Consider the following 23,028-nt stretch of genomic DNA (forward strand, 5'->3'; position numbering starts at 1 on the left):
CCATAATCCTTCTCTAGCTTCTCAGAATCTTTCCTGAGTTTCTCCCTCTGCAGTAATTCTCTGTCCCCATGAGTGCTGGTTGCCCTTTGATTTGCCTGTTTCTTGGTGTTCTGATAAGATAAACTTTCCCATAATTTGCCCCATCTTAGAATTCTCTTTCTCCATGGAGTGTTGCTGAGGCTGGTACCAGCTCAACATGTTTCAGGACATGTCCCCATATTTTAGCTTCTCTGTGTTATCCATCCTATTAGATGGTTAGTGTCCTTCCATACTCTTGGAAAAGTTCCTTCAATCACCACTGTTATCTGTTGTGAACATATTAAGTGAGATTCCATTAAGTGTGAGCAATACCTACCTTCAATAATCTGGGCTTGGTACAGTCAGGACGCATCAAGGAGGCAAAATGCTATCAGCCTCTTTTGGGAGCTTACAGGGAAAGGGAAAAGGAAATTAATGATCTTCTTCCACTTACAATCCTTTTGCAACAGTGTAAAACTTACACATGGGTGTTGGGGCAGAGCAAGACCTGGGTGGGAGTTGTCATACAAAAAGAATGACTCAGTCATTATGAACGTACGGTTAATTAGGGAGAGCTTTATAGGCATGTGACCCTCCCCACATCTTACTCTGCCTCCAGGTCAGAAGAATAAGTTAGGTTCAGACTTAACTGCTCCAGACTTAAGCATTTGGTCTTATTGGCTGAAATATGTCAACAGGCTTTGTAGAAAGTCAACCCGTCATGCATGCGAAGATCCTTTTTTTAATTGAAGTGTGGATGACAGACAATGCTGTTATTAGTATCAGGTATACAACACAGTGATTAAACAAGTCTACCAAAATGGAGTAGCCATCTCCCTGATGCCAGAACTCAAGAAAATCTAGGACCCCTCATTTTTAAATGTTAGCACTTAAGGGATAGAAGAGCTGTTACCCAGAGGGGCATGGCCCAACATAACCCTGAGAGTGCTTAAGACATTACCAGCAATAACAATCAGTGCAAGGAGGGCCACAATGATGATTGATGAGGGAAGATGGCTGGGTGTGCCACATGTCAGCCAAGAGGGAAGCACAAAAAGACCCTCTGTTGTTCCTAGGTCAAGATGGCAGCTGGAGCTCACACTGAAACTCTTACTGTACTTCCCAACTCCCACAAAGTTATTTTCATCCATGAGTGGTTGCTAAATAGGTGTTTCTGTTGGGGTATGCGATGAAGGGTCACACCGCCTATTCCACCATCTTGCTGATGTCAACCCAGATTAGCTCACCAAAAAGACACAGAGAGAAGGACATTGAGTTTTCAAACCTGTTTTCTAGAGTATCAAATGAATCAGGCATCAGATGAAAGTTATGGTGGAAGCAGCCATCGTGGGAAGCTATGCTATTGTTTCTTCGTACACTGTTCAGGAACTGGAGGGCCAATCCCCTTGGCAATTTTCCACCATCATATTTAAATTCTTAGTTGTTTTTTAATAGTTTTTTATCACCTCATTGCCCATCAGCACATTCTTGGGTCTGAAAACAAATTGAGCTGATTAAAGGGAAATAAATCTGCAACGAGCACCACAGAATAATACTCCAAATGCAGGCAAGTGTGAATTAAGATTACTCTGTAGATTATATGTACCACGTTTCCTTCCAAGAGTTAAAAGTATATGGGAGGAAACTGCTTGTGCATCAAATGCAGTGAGGACTCTTCTTTGGCATTCAGCTGGACAGGAGAAATGGGTCCCAGATTGATTTTCTGTTCACTGTAACAAATCACTACAAATTTAGTGGCTTCAAAACAGCACAAGTTTTGGAGGTCAGAAGACTGACACAGGGCTCACTGGGCCAAAACCAAGTGAACCCCAAGTCTGTCAATTTATTCAGATAATCTTCTATGTCCTTTCTTAGAGTTTTTAAGTTTTCTCTTTCGTAATGTTTTTTATTTATTTTTGAGAAAGAGTGAGTGAGCAGGAGAGGAACAGAGGGAGACAGGGGATCCCAAGCAGGCTCTGTGCTGACAACAGAGAGCCTGATGTGGGGCTCGAACTCACGAATTGTATGATCATGCCGTGAGCCAAAGTCAGAGGCTTAACCGACTGAGCCACCCAGGCGCCCTTCTCCTTAGTAATTTTCTAATTTTCTTGTGTGTTCTTGGTTGTTGGTTCCCATATACTTTCACTGTTTGTTTTGTTTTCTGGGTTTTTTAACCATTAGTTATTATCATGAGTTTTTGCTGGTATAGAGAAATGTTATTGATTTTTGTAAGTTGATCTCTTTAGCAACCTTGATGGCATTTTTTTATTACGATAAAATCAATCTAATACTTTATGGATTCTGTTGGTTTTATAGATATGGTCATATTATCTGCAAATACATGTTAATGTAGGTCTTCCAATCCTTACACGTCTCTTTCTCTTTTTTCTCTTTTCTCCCTGTAACATTAGCCAGAACCTCAGGAATACTTTAAACATTGAAACCATACTTTCTTTACTAGGGGTTGGCAAACTGTAGCCCACAGGCCAATCCTTCCCTCTGCCTATTTTTGGATGGCCTGTGAGCCAAGAACATTTGCAATCCATGTGGTATTAGAAACACTAATTTTAACCCCAATTAAGCAAAATGTTATTCCCTCCTCCAATTCCATTCTTCTAATAGACCTATATTAAAATAAATTATACTCAATATATTTTAAATTTCATCAGAAATATGAAAATATGTTTTCTGTGTTATTATATTGGTACCTACATAATATTTTTGATTTTCACCTCTTGGCCTGCAAAGCCTAAAATATTTATTATGTGGTCTTTTAGAGAAAGAAGTTTGCCGGTCCTCTTTTCTATACATGACCTCTCCCTTGACTGTTATTTACTATTGTTATTTGTGCTGCATTTCCCCCCCAAATAAACAGGTTTGCCAAACTGAACCCCTCAGAGTGCTTTCAGTAAGATGGGCATTTGATTATACATGATTGTGGGATGAAAGAGACATTTATAAGCTGTCCCATTACTGCTCTTCTTCAAATATCATGACTTAAACCTGAATGGAGGAAACTTAGGTAAATGTCAAATAAACTCCCAGAGTAGATATCAAACTAGGACACCCTGAGGTTATTTGGAGATTTCAAGGACAAGGATAAAGATTCCAAATCTCTATTCTTGGCTTAGAGGACTTTGTCATTTGATTTCTCCTGTCCCAGAACTTTCGTTGAAACTGTCTGCCCCTGGAAGCAAGCCCATCAAGATACTAGCTGTTGTTGTTAAAAATTAGCATTTCAGAAACACTGTTCTGTTGGTTTCAAGAAATTTATGATGGATATGTTTTGGTTATTAGAATAATAGACAATTTTGGTAAAGAAAGAGGGCTGGAGTGCCAGATTGTTCAGGAGAGCCTGGCCAGGAAATAAGACCTGGTCAACAGCACAGACAACGATTATCCAGCTGCCAAGTTTCCCACAACCTAACATAGCTACCTTCATTCTCTGTGTTTCTGTCAAGGCTGAATTAGTTATGCACATAATTTTTTGCATTTTCTAGAGATTTATGTCAATGCTGTCACCAGTATGTATGCTTCTTTTGTTGTTCTGGCTAATTTCAGCTGGCGTAATTATTTTGAGGCTCATTCATTTTGTGCTTGTCAGTAGTCTGTTCCTTTTTATTGCTGAATAGTGTCCTGTTTTACAATGTACTAAAATTTTTAATCTGTTCATCTGTTAGTGGACACTTGGCTTTAATAACTAAAGCACAATGAACATTCACGTATAGGTCTATCTATGGACATGCTTCTTTTGGGTCATACCTAGGAGCGGAATAGCTGGGCCATTTACTAGGTGTGTGTTTAAGTTTTTAAAGAAATTGACAGACTCTAGAGTGGCTACATCATTTTACGTTTCCATCAGCAGTGTATGAGATTTCCAGTTGTTCCATATCCTCACCAACACCTGGTATTTTAATGTTTATTTTTGAGAGAGACAGACAGAACGCTAGTGGGGAAGGGGCAGAGAGAGAGGGAGACACAGAATCCGAAGCAGGCTTCAGGCTCTGAGCTGTCAGCACAGAGCCTGACACAGGGCTAGATCTCACGAACTGTGTGACACTGACCCGAAGTCAGAAATTTAACCAACTGGGCCACCCAGGTGCCCCCACTTGGTATTTTAGGTAGGAAAAATTAATAATGTGTTACACAGAACCCCAAACTTCCCAACGTTCCCTAAAATCCAAGGAAAACACATTAAGTGCCTATATGGAAATGAAACTGGTAACCAAAGGGTTAACAGATGTACTAAGTACCTTTGCAACTTATTACCCAGACCTTTTTTTTTTTTTTTTCCTCCTTTGCCTTTAAATATCCCTGACTACAGGAAAGAATATCCAATGGAAAGAAGATGGTCTCTTTAGCAAGTGGTGCTGGGAGAACTGGATAGCAACATGAAGGGGAATGAAACTGGACCACTCTCTTACACCATACACAAAAATAAACTCAAAATGGATGAAAGACCTAAATGTGAGACAGGAAACTATCAAAACCTTAGAGGACAAAACAGGCAACAATCTCTTTGACCTCAGCTGCAGCAATTTCTTACTCCACATGTCTCCCAAGGCAAGGAATATAAAAGCAAAAATGAACTATTGGGACCTCATCAAGATAAAAAGCTTCTGCACAGCAAAGGAAACAATCAGCAAAACTAAAAGGCAACCAACAGAATGAGAAAAGATATTTGCAAATGACATATCGGATAAAGGGTTAGTATTCAAAATCTATAAAGAACTTACCAAACTCAACACCCAAAAAAAATAATCCAGTGAAGAAATGGGTAAAAGACATGAATAGACACTTTTCCAAAGAAGACATCCAGATGGCCGACACATGAAAAGATGCTCAACAGCACTCACCATCAGAAATACAAATCAAAACCACAATGAGATACCACCTCACACTGGTCAGAATGGCTAAAATGAACAACCCAGGCAACAACAGATGGTGGTGAGGATGTGGAGAAATGGGAACCCTCTTGCACTGTTGGTGGGGATGCAAACTGGTACATCCACTCCGGAAAACAGCGTGGAGTTTCCTCAAAAAATTAAAAATAGAATTACCCTACGACCCAGCAATAGCACTACTAGGAATTTATCTAAAGGATACAGGAGTGCTGATTCATAGGGGCCCATGTACCCCAATGTTTATAGCAGCACTTTCAACAATAGTCAAATTATGGAAAGAGCCCAAATGTCCATCAACTGATGAACGGATAAAGAAGATGTGGTTTACAGATACGATGGAATATCACTTGGCAACGAGAAAGAATGAAATCTTGCCATTTGCAACAGTGTGGATGGAACTGGAGGGTATTATGCTAAGTGAAATAAACCAGTCAGAGAAAGACATGTTTTCACTCCTATGTGGACTTTGAGAAACTTAAAGACCATGGGAGAAGGGAAGGGAAAAAATAGTCTCAAAGAAAGAGGGAAGCAAACCATAAGAGACTCTTAAATGCAGAGAACAAACTGAGGGTTGATGGGGCGGGGGGGGGGGGGGGAGGGATGGTGCGGGGAGGGGATAGAGGGGAAAATGGATGATGGGCATTGAGGAGGGCATTTGTTGGGATGAGCACTGAGTGTTGTATGTAAGTGATGAATCATGGGAATCTACTCTCAAAGCCAAGAGTACGCTGTATATACTGTATGTTTGCTAGCTTGACAATAAATTATACTTAAAAATAAAAAAATATTAACTAACTAACTATCCCTGACTGTCCTGCTTCTGGGAGACAGATTTGAGGCTTATTCTCCCATCTCCTCATTTGACTGCCTTGGTATCCCACAGTCTGGCTTTGCTGTGTGTCAGGCTCACAAAGCCAGGGTCAGTTACAAATTAGGCAAGCCAGCCACACGCTCTTTGCCTGTGGTTCATGGGTCCCCAGCTGTAACACAAGTCCCATGAGGAAGGCAAGCAGCTGCCTAGGCTTTTTGTCCTAGGGACTGTCCCCAGGACTCCACCCTGACAGAGGGCCACCAACCTTCTTTGATGCTTAATTCTTGTGGCAAAGAAACCTGTTTCTGGGTCTTTTTTAGTTTCCATTTGGCAAGTACCCCGTGAGGGTAGGTTCTCCTTCCTCCCATGTAGGTTGGCTCTCTTACCCTCTTTTTTCTTGCTCCTTAATGGAGCAAGAAGGGGTTAACTAGAAAGCCATTTGGTTCAATTGATGAAACCCTGACTTTCAGAGAGGAACACATGAATGCTCACAGAGGTACTCTGAGCTTCTTTGGTTTGTTGCCACAGCTTTTGGTATCTTTAGATAAAACCAGCCATGTTCTAACTGGAAAATGGGAAATGACAATTCATTTCCCGCCTGCAGCCCCTTTGGGCTGTATTCTCCAAAACTGGGCAATTTTTTTTTAGAACATTGTTTGACAGAAATATTCATTTGACTCTGGAGAAAAACGCCCAATAACGGATCTGTAAATTACACCATCTTGCGATTTTACTTTGTAGAAGGGAGATATTTGGAAATTGGGCCTTTAAGATTTTGTTTGCACCTGATTTGCATATTTGTATGTGGTCATGTATGTTGTCAGTGTGAGATATTTTCTCTAACCTTTGGTGGTATTGCTGAGATCAGCTTGTAAAAGAGCCTTATTTCCTTGGTTTAAAGGCAAGCACTTGTAAGAATTAGCCATTCTAAAACTCAGAGGCAGGTTTGAGGCATGCTCTCCAGACTCTTAATTTGACTGCCCTTTCTTTCTGCATCCTTGAGGTCTCCAGAGTTGGCTTTGCTGCCCATCGGGCAAATGAACGTGGGTTCAGTTACAAAACCAGTAAATGGTAATATTGGCATGTAAAAAGCTTAAAACATTGCTTCTTCATCACCAGAAATGAACGTGGTTGCTTTGTGTTCAGTAAGACTGGGATGCTTTTCCTAGAACATCAAAGATGTGTATCCCTTTTGTTGATTCTGAAGTTCTACCAATTGTATTTGGAATATAATTCAATCTTTCCCCACAGGTTAAAAATGTGGGTTTGTTTTTTTTTTTGCTTTTTCTCGTATTTAATTTAGTTTACAGTGTAATAATGATTTTAGGAACAGAATTTAGTGATTCATCACTTACATATAACACCCAGTGCTCATCCCAACAAGTGCCCTCCTTGATGCCCCTTGTCCATTTAGCCCATCCCCCCACCCAACACCCCTCTAGCAACCCTCAGTTTGTTCTCTGCATTCAAGAGTCTCTTATGGTTTGCCTCCCTGTTTTTATCTTATTTTTACTTGCCTTTCCTTATGTTCATCTGTTTCTTAAATTCCACAAGTGAAATCATGATATTTGTCTTTATTTTGCTTAGTTCCATCCATGTTGTTGCAAATGGCAAGATCTCATCCTTTTGATCACAGAGTAATATTCCCTTGTATAGATCTATACCACATCTTCTTTACCCATTCGTCAGTTGGACATTTGGGCTGTTGTTGATAGCACTACTATAAACATTGGAGTGCATGTGCCCCTTCAAAACAGCTTTTTTTTTATCCTTTGGATAAATACCTAGTAGTGCAATTTCTGGGTTATAGGGTAGTTCTAATTTTTTGAAGGAACTTCCATACTGTTTTCCAGAGTGGCTGTACCAGTGTGCATTCCCACCAACAGTGCAAAATCATTCTCTACATCCTCAAAAAATGTGGTTTTTGAATGTAAGTTTTCCCTAAACATTTGTCCCCAAACCCATTATTCTGATACAACTATTCCATGAACATTTGGGTATTGCAAACTAGAAGACCAGGAACATTGTCTAGTGTATGCCTTTATTTCTGGTTTTCCCCTGGGGTACATCCTAGTATCACTCTCTCCACTCACCCACCCACCCCTGCACCACACGTCTTGGAGCTGGGTGTGACCATGTGGCTTGTTCGAGCAGTAATCATTAGAAGTGATGTACATCACTTTCTGGAAGGAGTTTTGAGAGCCAATATGTATTTTATCCATCTCTTCCTTTGCCACATTGCCAGTACTCAATAGTCACTCTATGTACCTGGTCCCAGAGGGTGATGACCCAAAGCTCTAACTTGTGATGGTGGTTTGCTTTGAGAAAGAAATCTTTATGGCATTGAGCCACTGGGATTTGAAGGCTGTTATCACAGTGTAACATGGCCTACCCTGCCCAATACATGGGAGTCCATTATGGACACTCAGGTTTTGCTAGGAAAGCAAAATTCCTTTAAGTTTTCAAGTATATTGCCATGGAGTTATTATGTTATTAGTTATGTTGCCTTTCTTAATCTAATTCTACTCTTGTGCTATCTGAATCAACCTATTGACAAAAACGAACAAACTTTTATTTTAAAGACAAAAGTTTTATTGGAGCCTAAGTTAGGGCAGCTGCCTGGGCACAAAGAGTGCTCCAGTGAAGGAACATTTAGTACAGGGTTATAGGTGTTTTTATATAAAAAGTTACAAATGACAAAGAACATTCCAGAACGTTACAGGATTTATCTTATGTTCTTAGTATGTACAAGCCTATATAACTTTAATCTTATGGGAACAAGTTTTCTTTTAAATTTTTGTGTTTTTAATTTTTGTAATATGAAGTTTATTGTCAAATTGGTTTCCATTGGTTTTTTTTTTTTTTTAAACAAAGCTGTTTTGAAGGGGTACCTGCACCCCAGTGTTTACAGCAGTGCTATCAATAGCCAAAGTGTGGAAAGAACCCAAATGTCCATCAGTTGAGGAGTGGATAAAGATACATGTGTGTATATATACACATATACATACATAATGGAGCATTACTTGGCAATCAAAAGGAATGGAAATCTTGCCATTTGAAAACTACATGGATGGAACTAGAGAGTATCCTGCTAAGCAAAATTAGAGGAAGACAAATATAACTTCACTCATGAATTTAAGGTACAGAACAGAAGAACATAATGGAGAAGCAAAAATGTAAGAACAAGGAAGGGGACAACACATAAGAGACTTCAAATACAGAGAACTGAGGGTTGCTGGAGGGGTTGTGGGTGGAGGGATGGGCTAAATGGGTAAGGGGCATTAAGGAGGACACCTGTTGGGATGAGCACTGTGTTATACGTAGGGGATGAGTCACTGGAATCTACTCCTGAAATTACTGCACTATTATGCTAACTTATATGTAAGTTAAGAAAAGAGGGGCACCTGGGTAGCTCAGGAACTTGATTCAAGTGGAATTTAAGGGGGAAGAAAAACCGTTTTGTTTTTGTAACTCCAGTATACCACATGCAGTAGGAAGTCCTACTGAGCACCAAAAATATGACACATAATATGCAGGAAGATTTGTAGAAAAGCACATGGATAAGAGAACCATGTTATCACAAAAGAATAGGTACAAACAGAACAAAGCACAAATTTACTGTTAGAGTTCTACATCCAGGTGACTCTTAGATGTTACCTGCATTAGAAATCTTAGCCTCCATCTTCAAAATGCTTCGGCCTTCTCAGGCCACCCTCTAGATGGATTTAACATTAGTTTTAAGCTTAAGTTTCCAGCAACGTTCTTACTGCTTCAAGGCATGTTTACAAATACATCTGTAAAATGCTTGGAGAATGTGTTAAGGGAATAGCACAATTAGCTATGTGGCCTGGAAGGCTGCTTCTATTTACAAGATTACTGCTAGGGCTCCCAGTTAAACATGGTAACTTGGACACAGGATTACCTGTGTTCCATCCTGAAACCCCAACTATAGTGAACTTAGATGTTTGAGAGGAGAATAGAGGCAGAATCCCTTAAAAACCAAAGAATAAGAGGAGGTAACAGAAAAGAATGAAAACAGATTTGGGAGTTAGCAAGCAGAACATCAAAGGCTGTGTTAGCAAACCAGAGAGAGTCAGAATGCAGCATCTGCTGGGGAAAGAGAAAGCTAAGAAGAATTGGGATCTTTTATGCAGCACTCTGGAAAGGCCCCAGCCAGGGACAAAAGGAACATCTGGTACGAGAGATCTGAAATGCCCTATGGCATCACCCCTGCAGCAAGCCAAGAAAGGAGATGGTCCAGATTGGTACCAGGGGGAGAGTAGCAAGGGCAGTGAGGAGTAGCAAGTTTCTGGATGTATTTTGAAAGGCAACCAATAGGATTTCTTGATGGTACGTGTAGGAAGAGAAAAAGAATGACATCTTAGGTTTTTGCCCAAGTAACAGGAAAAGTGGAGTTGACATTAGTTGAAAGAAAATTACAAGTTTAAAAGAGACCAGGCGTTCACATGTAGACAAGTTTGAGATGCCTATTGGACATCCAAGTGGCAATGGTGAGCCATTATCCGTTGTTATCAGTGGTCAAGAAACTAACATGCCTTCTACCCTTCTGTCTTCCCAGTCTGTCACCCAGGCACGTGAAAAAATCCAGATGTAAGTGATCACAACACATACGGAAATGCCATTGAAGATTGGCTGCTCCCCTCCCCAAACAATATTCACTCCTCATTTCTATATCGTCTTGGCTTCTGGCAAGTTTTCCTATGAAAAAATCATAATGGTTCACTGACTGGCATAGTTAAGCCAACAGGAGTCAAGACCAGATCCATTCAGTTTGTACTCTAACAATATCAGAATCTGCAATATTGTCCTCAGGTGTACCCCAGGGTTCCAGCTGAAGCAAGCCCACGAAGCCATTAGTGTCCATCTACACAAGTGGCTCCTTCCTTAGGTTTCTGTATCAACTAAAGCATTAATCCACAAGGTACAGGATGTATTAACAATTGCAGTTACCTTGGCCCCCAAGGGGGAAGTCTAGGGTAATTCCCTCATCCATAACAACCCAAGCCAGAGAATTAAGGCTGACCTGGGTGCCCACGAGGACCAAGGAGGTGCTTCCTTAAACACTTCCAGGTGACCTCTTCAGGTGTAAGCCACTGTTTTAGGAGAGAGAAAAGCTGATGTGTAGCTTCCACATAAGCCATACAATCCCAGGAGAGAATAAAGTGCCCTTGGAAGAGTTTAGTTTTGGGAAGTTCCCTGAACTAGGATCTACATTCTGCAGAAAGCACAGGTTGACAGCAGCTCCAACATGGCCTCCTAGCTGACAGAAAGTCTTTGGGTCTCCAGCTCATCCATTTGGAAGGTCTCAAGACCATTTAGTTTGTCCCAGCGCTAGCTGGGTCACATCTATCTATCTACGTCATAGAATGGTCAGAGCCATCTGACCGAGGAGGGCAGACTCAGCCAGTAAATTTCTTTCACCCATTTGGGAGGGACCTACTGTGGACTTTCCCCTACAACACAGCTGAGGACAGTTCTGAAAGACAGGTCATTAATACCCTTCCTCCCCCCACCTGAGCTGCTTTGTTGTTCCCCGCCACCCAGTTCTTCTGTCCCATGCCAGTAGCTATAGCCACTTTCTGTCCAGTCATCCGTTACTCATTCGAGCTTTTCATCAAGAATCAGGTGAGAGACAGACCTTTTTATAAAACTTGATACTTAAGTTGGAATCCCTTGGGCATCCCTTTCAGGGAAGAGGCTGATAAACAACCTGAAGTACCATCAGGGGTGAGACAGGCCCTGACTGCCACGGGTGGAGGTGGTCAAAGGGCTGCTGAAATCCATCTGTAAAGCAGGAGAAGGGGAAACCTCCCTTGCGATATGGCCATCCCCACTGTGGGACAAGCAGGTCAACTTACGGCTCAAGTCACAGGCTGACATGCAACAGTAGCCTCCGCATCAAGAGCAGGGTTAGGTTCGATCAGACTGTTGATCCCAGTAGGTCTCAGATGCCTGGGCATAAGCCAGTTCTGAGGGACCCAGTTCAATCAGCTAGCGTAACATCTTTGATTGTTCTTCCACTTGGAGAAGTACAGCCTGCCCAGACAGCCAGGCCACTGACAACAGCCCACATGTCTGTTCTGCCCAATGGGGTGACCACATCTACTTCTACTGCAGGGCTGGCTCTGAGGGGGAACAGCTATACCAGCTCAGTGGACACTGCTAGGTTTCAACTTCTCCAAAACCTCATCAAGCCAGTGCGTGGTAGGCTCAGAAGATGGCCCCACTGGGCTAGGGTCTTTGGCTCCATCTGGGGACAAACGGGGTGTGTGCAGTAACTGAAGCTTCCATAAGGAATTGTGTGCTTTTCTCCCAAGACAAGACAAGACAAGACACTGCTGGGGTCAAGACAGCAATGTTCTTGAATAGATGAGGCCATTTCTTGACAAGACTTTTGGGCTTTTTCTCCCTTGTTAGTCTCAGAGTCCAAGTTAACCAACCCCAGAATGGCAATTTGAGAATTGAGCATCATAAGGCCTTCACAGATCAATTATTCCAACTCACTAAGAGCTAAGAGCAGCTTTCCAAAAGGAGTCCCTCTGATGTGGCTACAAGTCTTAAAACCCCAAGGGCAAGTCCAGGTAAAATCTGTCTCCCTTTGTTAAAGGTTCTAATCTGCAGAGTCAAACTTGTTCGGTCTCAAATGCTTAAAGAATCTAAGGTGTTAGGGGTCCTTTGTTTGTGGGGTTAGGATGTAGACGTTAGGGTAAAGATAGCCCCTTTTCCCCTTTGAGTGCTAGAGAGATGAAATATCCTGAACCCACCCATACGGACAGAAGAAATTTTACCTGGCACCCAGCCCCTCGGATTTTTTCAGATTTGTCAACCACCCCTGCTGACAGAAGTGTGGAACACTGGTCAGGGCCATGGAGACAGAGGTCTTGGTGGTTGGCAGTCAGAAGCCTATGTAGTGAGAACTTCGGACATCAGAGGGTAGAGGCTCCCATGATGAATTCTGACCCTCATACTGGCAGCAAATGGCAGTGGAGTTAGTCCTACTAGCCCTTTTCTATATAGAGCTCTTCCCCTAAGCAGGCTAATCCCCTCTGGGATGGGGAAAGGCAAGCATATAACAACTCTTACAGGATGCAGCCGAAGTGGTTCTAAGAGGGACGTTTATAGCAATACAGGTCTACCTCAAGAAAAATTGCGACCTAACCTTACACCTACATCTGAAGGGCTGGTGGGGGGTGGCGTTTTGGGGGGGGGGGGGACACACACACACACAACCATAGGCCAATATCTCACAAATATAGATGCAAAAATCCTCAAAATTTAAGCCAACCAAATCCAAGTAAACATTTAAAAAATCCTACAGCACGATCAAATGGGATTTATTCCTGGGATGCAAGACTGGTTCAGTTTTCACTTATCAACACGATACATTACATCAATAAGACAAAGCATGATCAAATAGATGCAGAAAAAGCATTTGACAAAGTATAACATGTATTCACGTTAAAAACTCTGCCAAGTTTAGAGAAAACATACCTCAACATAACAGAGGCCATGTATGAAAAACCCACAGTGAACATCATACTCAATAGTGAAAAACAGTTTTCCCCTAAGGTCAGGAATAAGACAAGGATGTCCACTTTTATTCAACATAGTGCTGTAAGTCCTAGCCATAGCAATCAGACAACATAAATCAAAGGCTTCCAATTTAGCAAAGAAATAAAACTACTTGTAGATGACCTACTGTATGTAAAAAACCTTAAAGCTCCACCAAAAACTATTAGAACTGATTATTGTATTCTGTAAAGTCACAGGATATGAAATCAGTATACAGGGGCACCTGGCTGGCTCAGTTAGTGCATCCAACTCTTGATCTTGGGTGGTGAATTTGAACCCCATATGGGAGGTAGGAGGAGTTTAAAGAAAAACCATTTTAAACATCAGCATACAGAAATTTGTGTTCGTCTCCACTAGTAACAAAGCAGCAGAAAGTGAAATTAAGCAGACAATCCCATTCATGGGGTGCCTGAGTGGCTCAGTTAAGCATCCAACTTCGTCTCAGGTCATGATCACACAGTTTGGGAGTTTGAGCCTTGAATTGGGCTCTGACAGCTCAGAGTGGAGCTTCTTCAGAATCTGGGTCTCCTCCCTGCCCCTCCCCCGCTCATACTCTCAAAAATAAGCATTAAAAGATTTACAAAGAAAACCATCCCATTCACAGCTGCACCGAAGACAGTAAGTTATTGAATAAACTTATCCAAAGAGGTGTTCAAGATGCAAAGAAATGGAAAGACATTCCATACTTGAGTTGAAAGAATATCATTAAGATGTCTATACTATACAAAACAATCTGCAGATTTAATACAATCCCTGTCAAAAATACCAACAGTATTTTTTCACAAAACTAGAACAATCCTAAAGTGTATGGAACCCTAAGATTTGTATGGAACCATAGAAGACCTCAAATAGCCAAAGAAATCTTGGAAAAGAAACACTAAATGAGAAGTATCAATTCTAGATTAAGTTATATATTATAAAGCAGTAATAATTAAAACAGTATGGAACTGGCACAAAAGTAAACACAGATCAATGGAATAGGGCAGAAAAAACTAGAAATAACCCACAATTATGTGGTCAATTAATCTTTAATAAGGAGGTATGAACATACAATGGGAAAAAGTCTCAACAAATGGTACTGGGAAACTGGACAGCTACATGCAAAAGAATGAAACTGGACCACACTCACCATGAACAAAAACTCAGTAACGGATTAAAGACCTAAGTGGGAGACCTAAAACCACAAAAATCCTTGAGAGCACAGGCAGTAATTTGACATCAGCTACAGCAATGTTTTTCTAGATCAGTCTCCTAAGGCAAAAACAAAAATACAACACAACTATTGTGACTACCCCAAAATAAAGAGTTCCTGCACAGTGAAGGAATGGGAGAAGATATTTGCAAGTGATGTATCCAACAAAGAGTAACAAAAATACATAAAGAACAGCGACAACTTAACACCCAAAAAATAGTCGTTTAAGTGGGCAGATGTCGACATTTACTCCAAAGAGGACATAGAGATGGCCAACAGACATGAAAATATGTTCAACCTCACTCATCATATGGAAAATGCAAATCAAAACAATGAGATATCACCTCAGTCCTATCAGGATGGCGCACACACACACGCGCGCGCACGCGAAGAAAGTGTTAGCAAGGATGTGGAGACAAAGGAGCCATTGTATATTGGTGGGAATACAGACTGGTGTAACAGCTCTGGAAAACTGCATGAAGCTTCCTCAAAAAGTCAAAAATCTACCTTAGTTCCAGTAATTGCACTACTGGGTATTTACCCAGAGAAATCTCACACACACACACACACACACACACACACACACACACACACACACACACTCAAAGGGATACATACACTTCAGTGTTTATTGCATTATTTACAATAGCCAGGATATGTAAGGTGTCAGGGTCCATCGATGGATGAACGGATAAATATGTGGTATGTGATTATTCAGCCATAATGAAATCTTGCCATTTGCAATAACATGGCTAGAGCTACAGAGTACAATGCTATGTGAGAAGTCAGAGAAAGACAAATACCAGATGATCTCACTCATGTGGAATTTAAACAAATGAGCGAAGAAAAAGACTTAACTAAAGAGAACTGATGGTTACCAGAAAGGGGGGGCGGGGGGGGGGGGGGAGAATAGGTCAGATAAGTGAAGGGGATTAAGCAGTACACTTATGATGAATAAAAAATGAAATTTAAACTCCCACAGTCAGATGTAGACACAACAAAGAAAGCATATTGGGTCAGCCCAAAGGATCCTGTAACCCAAGATCACATTAGTTTTTCTCCTCACCAGGACCTTGAGCCCCATCCAGGCATCCCTTCCTGCCCTCGACCCAAGTAGGATGGAGACTTTGGCACCTGTGTCCCCACCCTGCCCCCATCCAGTATTCCCTAGATGTGGCTTTTTCCTTAGAGTGGCTGGTGGGAGGGATGCAGGAGCAGCAGAGAGGGAGAGACCAGCTCTGCACCAGCAAGCAAGGCCTATGTACTGTTTCCAACAGCCCGTCAACTGCTCATAGCATCTCCCAGTGGAAGAGTGAGCCACCACCAACAGCACTATTTGGGTTTCAGGTTTCAATCCCACCTTGCACCGGTCAGTCTCCTTCACAGGTAGGCCAGAGAGAGGCTCTCAGCCCATCACCACTTGGGCCAAGAGCACTTGCTACCAGATCCCAGGGTATTTGCTTCTCCTATCCCCTAACCCAGGCTGCAAAGGGTCTTGTCCTTTCTTTCCCAGAAAGCCACGTTTCATTCAGCATCCCACTCTATCAAAACGATCAAGAACTGTGGAGAGTCTGAGACTATCTTGCTTGCAAGCTAAGGAGACCTGCCACGTTCTACATGCTTCCCAGCAGACGGCAGGAGCTTCACATTTGGAGTCCCTTTGCCCCCACCCCCCCCACCCCAAGTCCCCTGGCAGCAAAGTGGAATAGGCTTAGGTTGATGCTATGCACAGAGTGGCTGTCACAGGAACCTTAATATCCGGAAACCCCACCAGTTTAAAGAGGCTGCCAACAAAATGGCGGATTTCAGCCACCTATCAAAAGAACATTTCCTCAGGAGTATTCAGGAAAAAAAACAGCTTAGTTTTCAGTGACTTAAAAATGGAATTCCGGTGAGATATGGATCTCTGCAATAGAGGTACCAGTGCCTACTGCTCTCCTCCCACATCTTGCTAGATCCTCCAACACCAGCCCTCAGCTTGGGTCTGGCTGAAATCCAGAGCCCATTTTGTTCTCCATCAGCTCCGTGCTGTGGTTCTGACAACATGGCCTGGCCTCCTCCTTGTATAGGAGATTCCATTTTTTTCTCTGAGGATGTGGTCCCTTGACTTGCTCAGTGCTGTGGGTGGGACCTGTGGAAGCAAACTTACATCACACAGGGGATACTCCTTCCCCTTTCCCAGGGGGTGTTCTCCTGGGAAGAACCAGGGGACCTACCTTGTCCTGACAGGAGTGCTCTCTTCCCATTCCCTCCAAATGAAGATTACTTTTTAATGGTCTTCGCGGTCCCCCATTAGTATTTAACTTCCTCAAATTCCAGGTTTGAGGCCTTCGGAGTCTGGGGTCTGTCAGGAAAGTCTGCTGGTTTGGTGAGAGCGAAGAGGGTCGCAGGGGCCTGGTATTTCAGCTGGCAGAATGGGACTGGGGGATATGGAGAAGTCTGAGTTTTAACTCAGGCCTACACTGCACTCATTTTTCAGGAGAGGCTCTCCGATGACAAAGGCTGCCCTAGGGAATCCTTGAATTCGAAGCCAATTAGGAGAGTGAAGAAGAAAAGTGGAGGTGTTTGTTAAAAAAGAAAACAATTTAAGTTTCGAGAGAGCTAGAGCAAGCACACGAGCAGGCAGGGAGAGAGGCAGGGAGAGAGGCAGGGAGAGAGGCAGGGAGAGAGGCAGGGAGAGAGGCAGGGAGAGAGGCAGGGAGAGAGGCAGGGAGAGAGGCAGGGAGAGAGGCAGGGAGAGAGGCAGGGAGAGAGGATCCCAAGCAGGCTTTGCGCTGAGTGTGGAGCCTACTTGGGATTCTGTCTCTTCCTCTCTGCCCCTCACGTCCTCTCTCAAAATTAACTTAAAACCACCCCCCACCCCAGAAGTGAACAGGTGAAACTTGCCAAGTGCTCGACCTCAGCATACAGCCAGGCCTCATCATCCTCACACTTCCTACTTGGGTCCAGGCTCCAGGTGTTTTCCTTTGTGTCCCGGTCCCAACCCAACGAATGGGAGAAGAGAGCCTTAGCAAAGTGGCTCTCCATGGGGAGTGATTTCTGCCCCCAGGGGACGTTTGGCAACAGATACATGTTTTGGTTATTGCAGCTAGGAAGGGGATGCTACTGACATCTAGTGGATGGAGGCCAGAGTTGTTGTTAAACATCCCAAGTGCGTAAGATAGTCCACCTGCCCCCCACAGTAAAGAATTACACAGTCCCAAGGATCAGTAGTGCCGAGGAGGAGAAACCTTGCAAGGGGTGAGTGTAAGTCTACCCTCAGATGAGCTCGGTTGGGGTTTAAGGCACAGAAATCCCTCATTCAGACACATCATACAGGTGCACTGAGTTTTTTAGATGTATTTTGAAAAGCTTGTTATTTTTGAAAGAAAGCATGAGGAGAGAAGCAGAGGGAGAGAGAGGGACAGAAGTTCGGAAGCAGCCTCTGCACTGACAAACCATGAGATCATGGCCTGAGCCGAAGTGGGATGCTCAACCAACCGAGCCACCCAGGTCCCCTGGGTGCACGGAACATCCCCTATTAGGCTTAAAGAGAATTATTTTCTGTAATTTTCTCTGAAGCTCCACTGTCTAACTCCAGCAGAAAATAGTCTTCCTGATTTCAAAATAGACTTTGACCCTTTCTATTTGAGATTGAATCTCTTTTGGATTAGTACCCCATGCTTTCAGGATTTCTCCCTTATTTTTGTTTTTCACTCCCTGAAGAAAATTCCTAGGGGGGATTGTTCTCACTTTGGGGAGATGGCAGTGACAGCCATCAAGTGCCCTCTGGCTCGTGCTGACTTTCAGGGGCATCCGGCCCCTGCTGCCCCCAATGCTAAAGCCCTTCCCAGCCCCGTGTCCTCTCCCCTCCACTTCCCTGGTCTCTTTTCAGCTGCTCTTCCTAAGAAGGGGGCCAGTGCAGGTACCCCGCTCCTCTTTCTGGGAGGATCACCATTCCCAAGCAGTGAGAAATGGTCTCCCGCTCGCCCTACAACACTCCAGAGCCCAGAGGACTGCTGGGGGGGGGGGGGTGGCGGGGGGAGTGGGTTTCTCTCACCTCTTACTTCCCCACCTCCGGCCACCACCCCGCTCTGCTGCGGTGGCCTAGCTGGAGGTGCTTTCCGTACAAGTCACCTTCATTCTCTGCCTCTCCCCAAACTCCCCCAGAAATCTGGTCTGGGGCTTCTGTTGTGACCCCACTCCTTAGTACTGGGGGGCACCAGAAAGAGGTAGCTCAGGGTCACTCAGAAACACTCACCAACACAGAACGCTCTTAACATTCCCTTCCAATTCTCAGGCCAACTCACGTCCTCCTTCTGTGGATAGAAGCAGCTTTCTTCCAGGTCCTTGGTTATTCGTAAGGCAATAGACCCCTACGCCAGGGCACCTGGGGGTGTACAGAATCCAGAACAAGTGGTCACACTCTGGCCTCAGTTTCAGACCTCCATAATTGGAAGCCCTGAGGGGAAAAGCAGCCTCTTGGGTGTTAAGCTGTGACGGTCGTAAGAGGGAGGGGAAGAAAAGGACACAAATAGGGAGGAAAAGTTACCTTGATGGTTACAGCTGACAATTGAGGGGAAGGAGGCTGGTGCTGGGATCCTGAGGACCACCGGGAGCTGTCACGTACAAACTCTGCCAGAGCTTCATACTTTTCCAAGAAAAGCCAGCAACCTGGAGATGTACATGAAATGTCTTGGTTTTAAGTAATGCCAAGATCTTGTAGACCAAGGGAGACTGGTTTGGTGGCCTGATCTGTCCTGTGTGCTGTAGGCTGGTCTCAGCCTGCCCTCTGGCAACCACAGAGGGTACGTGGGAGGGAGAGAGAGACAGAGCCATTCTTCCAAACCCCGGGACAGAGCTTACCATCTGAAGTTTCCCCCCAAGACAGGAATCTCACCGCCAGCAGCTTGAAGTCCATGTTCACTGTTGTTGGAACCGCTAAGACCAAGAGTTTCAATGCCCTAGCAGGGGCAGGCGCCTGTGCTTAAATACTTTCCCCCAGATGAGCCCCAAGCTGGAGCGGGGCTGGACTGCAGGCTACAGGTGAGTCAACTGACCCCAGCTGTGCAGATGGGTGGCAGCAATCCCTGATCCATGGCTGATTGGTTCAGGAGCCTTCTAGGAGCCAACCTACGAGTGAGGATGATTCTGCCTCTCTCAGTAAGATACTGGTGCACCTGGGCTTAAATTGTAAGTCCTTGTGCATGAAAAAAGGGGTTTTTTTCCTCTTAAAGGAAAATATGTCCCATTCATATGTTAAGCCTTTTGCTGCATATACATAAGCCTTTTGCTCCTTGAAAAATAGCGTGTTTTGCATGAATTAAAACTTTATGTCGATGTGGCATCACACTTTTCCTTCTGCAACTGCTTTTTCCCATTCACATCCTGGTTGTAAGATTTAAATAAACAGAAATGGGTAAAATCGTAACCATAAGGAATTTTTTCTTTTTTTATTGTGGTAAAACACACATGATATAAACTTTACCCTCTTAACTATTTTCAAGTGTACCGTTTTAGCAGGTGCTAAGTACATTCACAGTGTTGTGCAACCATCATTACCACCCACCTCCAAAATGTTTTCCAGCTTATAATATTAAAACTCTATACCCATCATTATAGAATATTTTAATTTGGAAAATTCCAGAATAAATAACAAAATATAAGGATATAGAAAATTTAGATAATCATTATTAATAATCCAAATATTATATATATACATATATATAGAGAGAGAGAGAGGACTATGAAAATAGCATATATTCACTATTTTGGGAGGTACAATACCTGTGGTCATGGGTTTATTTTATTTTATTTTTTTAAATTTACATCCAAGTTAGTTAGAATATAATACAACAATGATTTCAGGAGTAGATTCCTTAGTGCCCCTTACCCATTTAGCCCATCCCCCCCTCCCACAACCCCTCCAGTAACCCTGTTTGTTCTCCATATTTATGAGTCTCTTCTGTTTTGTCCCCCTCCCTGTTTTTTTTTTTTTTTTTGTTTCCCTTCCCTTATGTTCATCTGTTTTGTCTCTTAAAGTCCTCATATGAATGAAATCATATGATATTTGTCTTTCTCTGACTGAGTAATTTCACTTAGCATAATACCCTCCAGTTCCATCCACATGGTTGTAAATGGCAAGATTTCATTCTTTTTGATTGCCGAGTAATACTCCATCATATCTATCTATCTATATATAGATATATCTATGTAGATATATCTATATATCTATCTATGTATATATATAGATAGATAGATGGATATCACATTTTCTTTATCCATTCATCCATCAATGGACATTTGGGCACTTTCCATACTTTGGCTATTGTCAATAGTGCTGCTGCAAACATTGGGGTGCATGTGTCCCTTCGAAACAGCATACCTCTATCCCTTGCATAAATACCTAGTAGTGCAATTGCTGGGTCCTAGGGTAGTTCTGTTTTTAGTTTTTTTGAGGAACCTCCATACTGTTTTCCAGAGTGGCTGCACCAGCTTGCACTCCCAACCTGTGGTCATGTTTTAGGCCACAAGGAAATTATTCATTAATTCCGTGGTTATAGAAAACTTAAAACTTTGATTTAATCTTTTAAAACTTTTTTAAAATATTTGTTTGTTTATTTATTTATTTATTTATTTTGATAGAGACTGTGCACATGAGCAGGGGAGGGGAAGTGAGAGAAGGAGACAAAGAATCCCAAGCAGGCTCCGTGCTCAGTGCAGAGCCTGACCTGGGGATTGATCTTACGAACTCAAGATCATGACCTGAGCCAAAATCAAGAGTCAGACACTTAACCAACTGAGCCACCCAGACACCCCTAAAAAAATAATCTTTAAATTTTTTTTTTGATGTTTACTTATTTTTGAGAGAGAGAGAGTAAACAGGGAAGGGGCAGAGAGAGATAGAGACATAGAATCCGAAGCAGGCTCTAGGCTCTGAGCTGTCAGCACAGAGCCCGATGCAGGGCTCGAACTCACAGATGAGGGGCTTGAACTCACAGACCAGGAGATCATGACCTGGGCCAAAGTTGAACACTTAACCAACTGAGTCACGTAGGCACCCCCTAATAAAATCTTTTAAAACTCTAGATGTTAAGTCACAGTGCTATTAAATGGGAAACCTTGAGACATTATAGCCTTGTTCATACAAGTACTTTAAGAATTAAGAGTTCAGTGACACTTCCTGGTGCTAAACATGTCTTTTGCACATCATGCTCTGAGGTGACTGTCCCCACAGATAACAGGGCTCAGGAGGGGAGTGTTGAAAGCCTGCCTATACAAATGTCTGTAAGCTAAGAACTGACTGCAAACTTCCTGCTCCTCATGGGATGTGACCTTCCGGTTCATAAAAGGGACCAATTGTTTATAGGAATGCAGTCTGTTCAGTTGGACTAATCAAGCTTCGACCAAAAAACAGGCGAATCACTAAATAGAAAGGCCAATGGAGAAAACAAAACAGAAAATCCAGATATGTAACCAAGTGCATATGGGAATTTTATATAAAATAAGGCAGTATATCCCGTCACCGGGGAAAGGGTAGACTTTTAATAAGTGGTGTTGCCATGACTGACTAGGTCCATGGAAAAAGAGAACACTAGGATATGCTTCAAAATGGATCAGAGAGCTACAGATAAGGGGGGGAGAAACCAGAAGAACGAGAAGCAATAAGAGAAAATATTGATAAAATTGACTACACAAAAAAATCAGAAAGCTTTTGCATGACAAAATATACTCTATGGAACAATCAAAAGATAACTGACAAACTGAGAAAAAAATGGTGGTAACATATCACAAAGTGTGAATATCCCTAATTTTCTTAAAAGCTTTTAAAATTCAAAAAGAAAATAATCGATGTCAGGATGAGAAAAAATGGGGAAAAAATAGGAACAGACCACAGAAGCATAAATGCAGATGACCCTTAAATATGAAGAGATAATGCACCTCACTCACGGGAGAAAAACAAGTTAAAATTATACCGAGATACAATTTCTTACCCATCCAATTGGCAGAAACTCCCCAGTCCAACCATCTGCTGTGTTGGTGAGGCAACCGGCAGACAGGTGCTCTCAGAAGCCGCCGGTGGTCCTCTGGGGGGTCTTTCTCTGGAGGTTCATGTAAACCAGCCAGCAGGACTATAACACCACTTGCTGCAAATGTCAAATTAAAAAAAAAAAAAAAAAGCAGATGACCTTTTTTTTAAAAGTTGAGACAACTGGTAGAAAGGATTTGAAATCCCTCCCCCCTTTTTTGTCTTCTTTAAATCACTGGAGATAATGTGTGTATTAAGCCTTTTAAATTATTTTTGCTGAATTTTACTTTTCTAAGAAAACTTTCATCACTTTCCTCTAACTAAAACCATTGCCTGATTTATGTTTCCAACTGTGACAGGTCTCATTCGGTTAAGAAAGTCACATGTGCACACACTACCAGCTTTTATTGATAATAATAAATCTTCAGTGATCTTTAAATGTAAATATATTGCTGAGGAGCACCAAAAGAAATGATGACTGCAATGGACTGAACATGGCAAC

General features: G+C 42.6%; 1 long non-coding RNA gene across 1 annotated transcript; it reads right to left on the bottom strand.

Moving 5' to 3' along the window:
- Nucleotides 1-156: 156 nt before the first annotated feature.
- LOC131491481 (uncharacterized) lies at nt 157-19,542 on the bottom strand. Its single transcript, XR_009251475.1, has 4 exons — nt 19,050-19,542; nt 18,759-18,887; nt 1,289-1,512; nt 157-414 (listed from the first exon to the last, which is right to left on the bottom strand). It is a non-coding gene; the product is annotated as an uncharacterized LOC131491481 (long non-coding RNA).
- Between the last annotated feature and the right edge of the window lie 3,486 nt (nt 19,543-23,028).

This window comes from Neofelis nebulosa, chromosome 12, assembly GCF_028018385.1.
Source record: "Neofelis nebulosa isolate mNeoNeb1 chromosome 12, mNeoNeb1.pri, whole genome shotgun sequence".
NCBI classification, from domain to species: domain Eukaryota; kingdom Metazoa; phylum Chordata; class Mammalia; order Carnivora; family Felidae; genus Neofelis; species Neofelis nebulosa.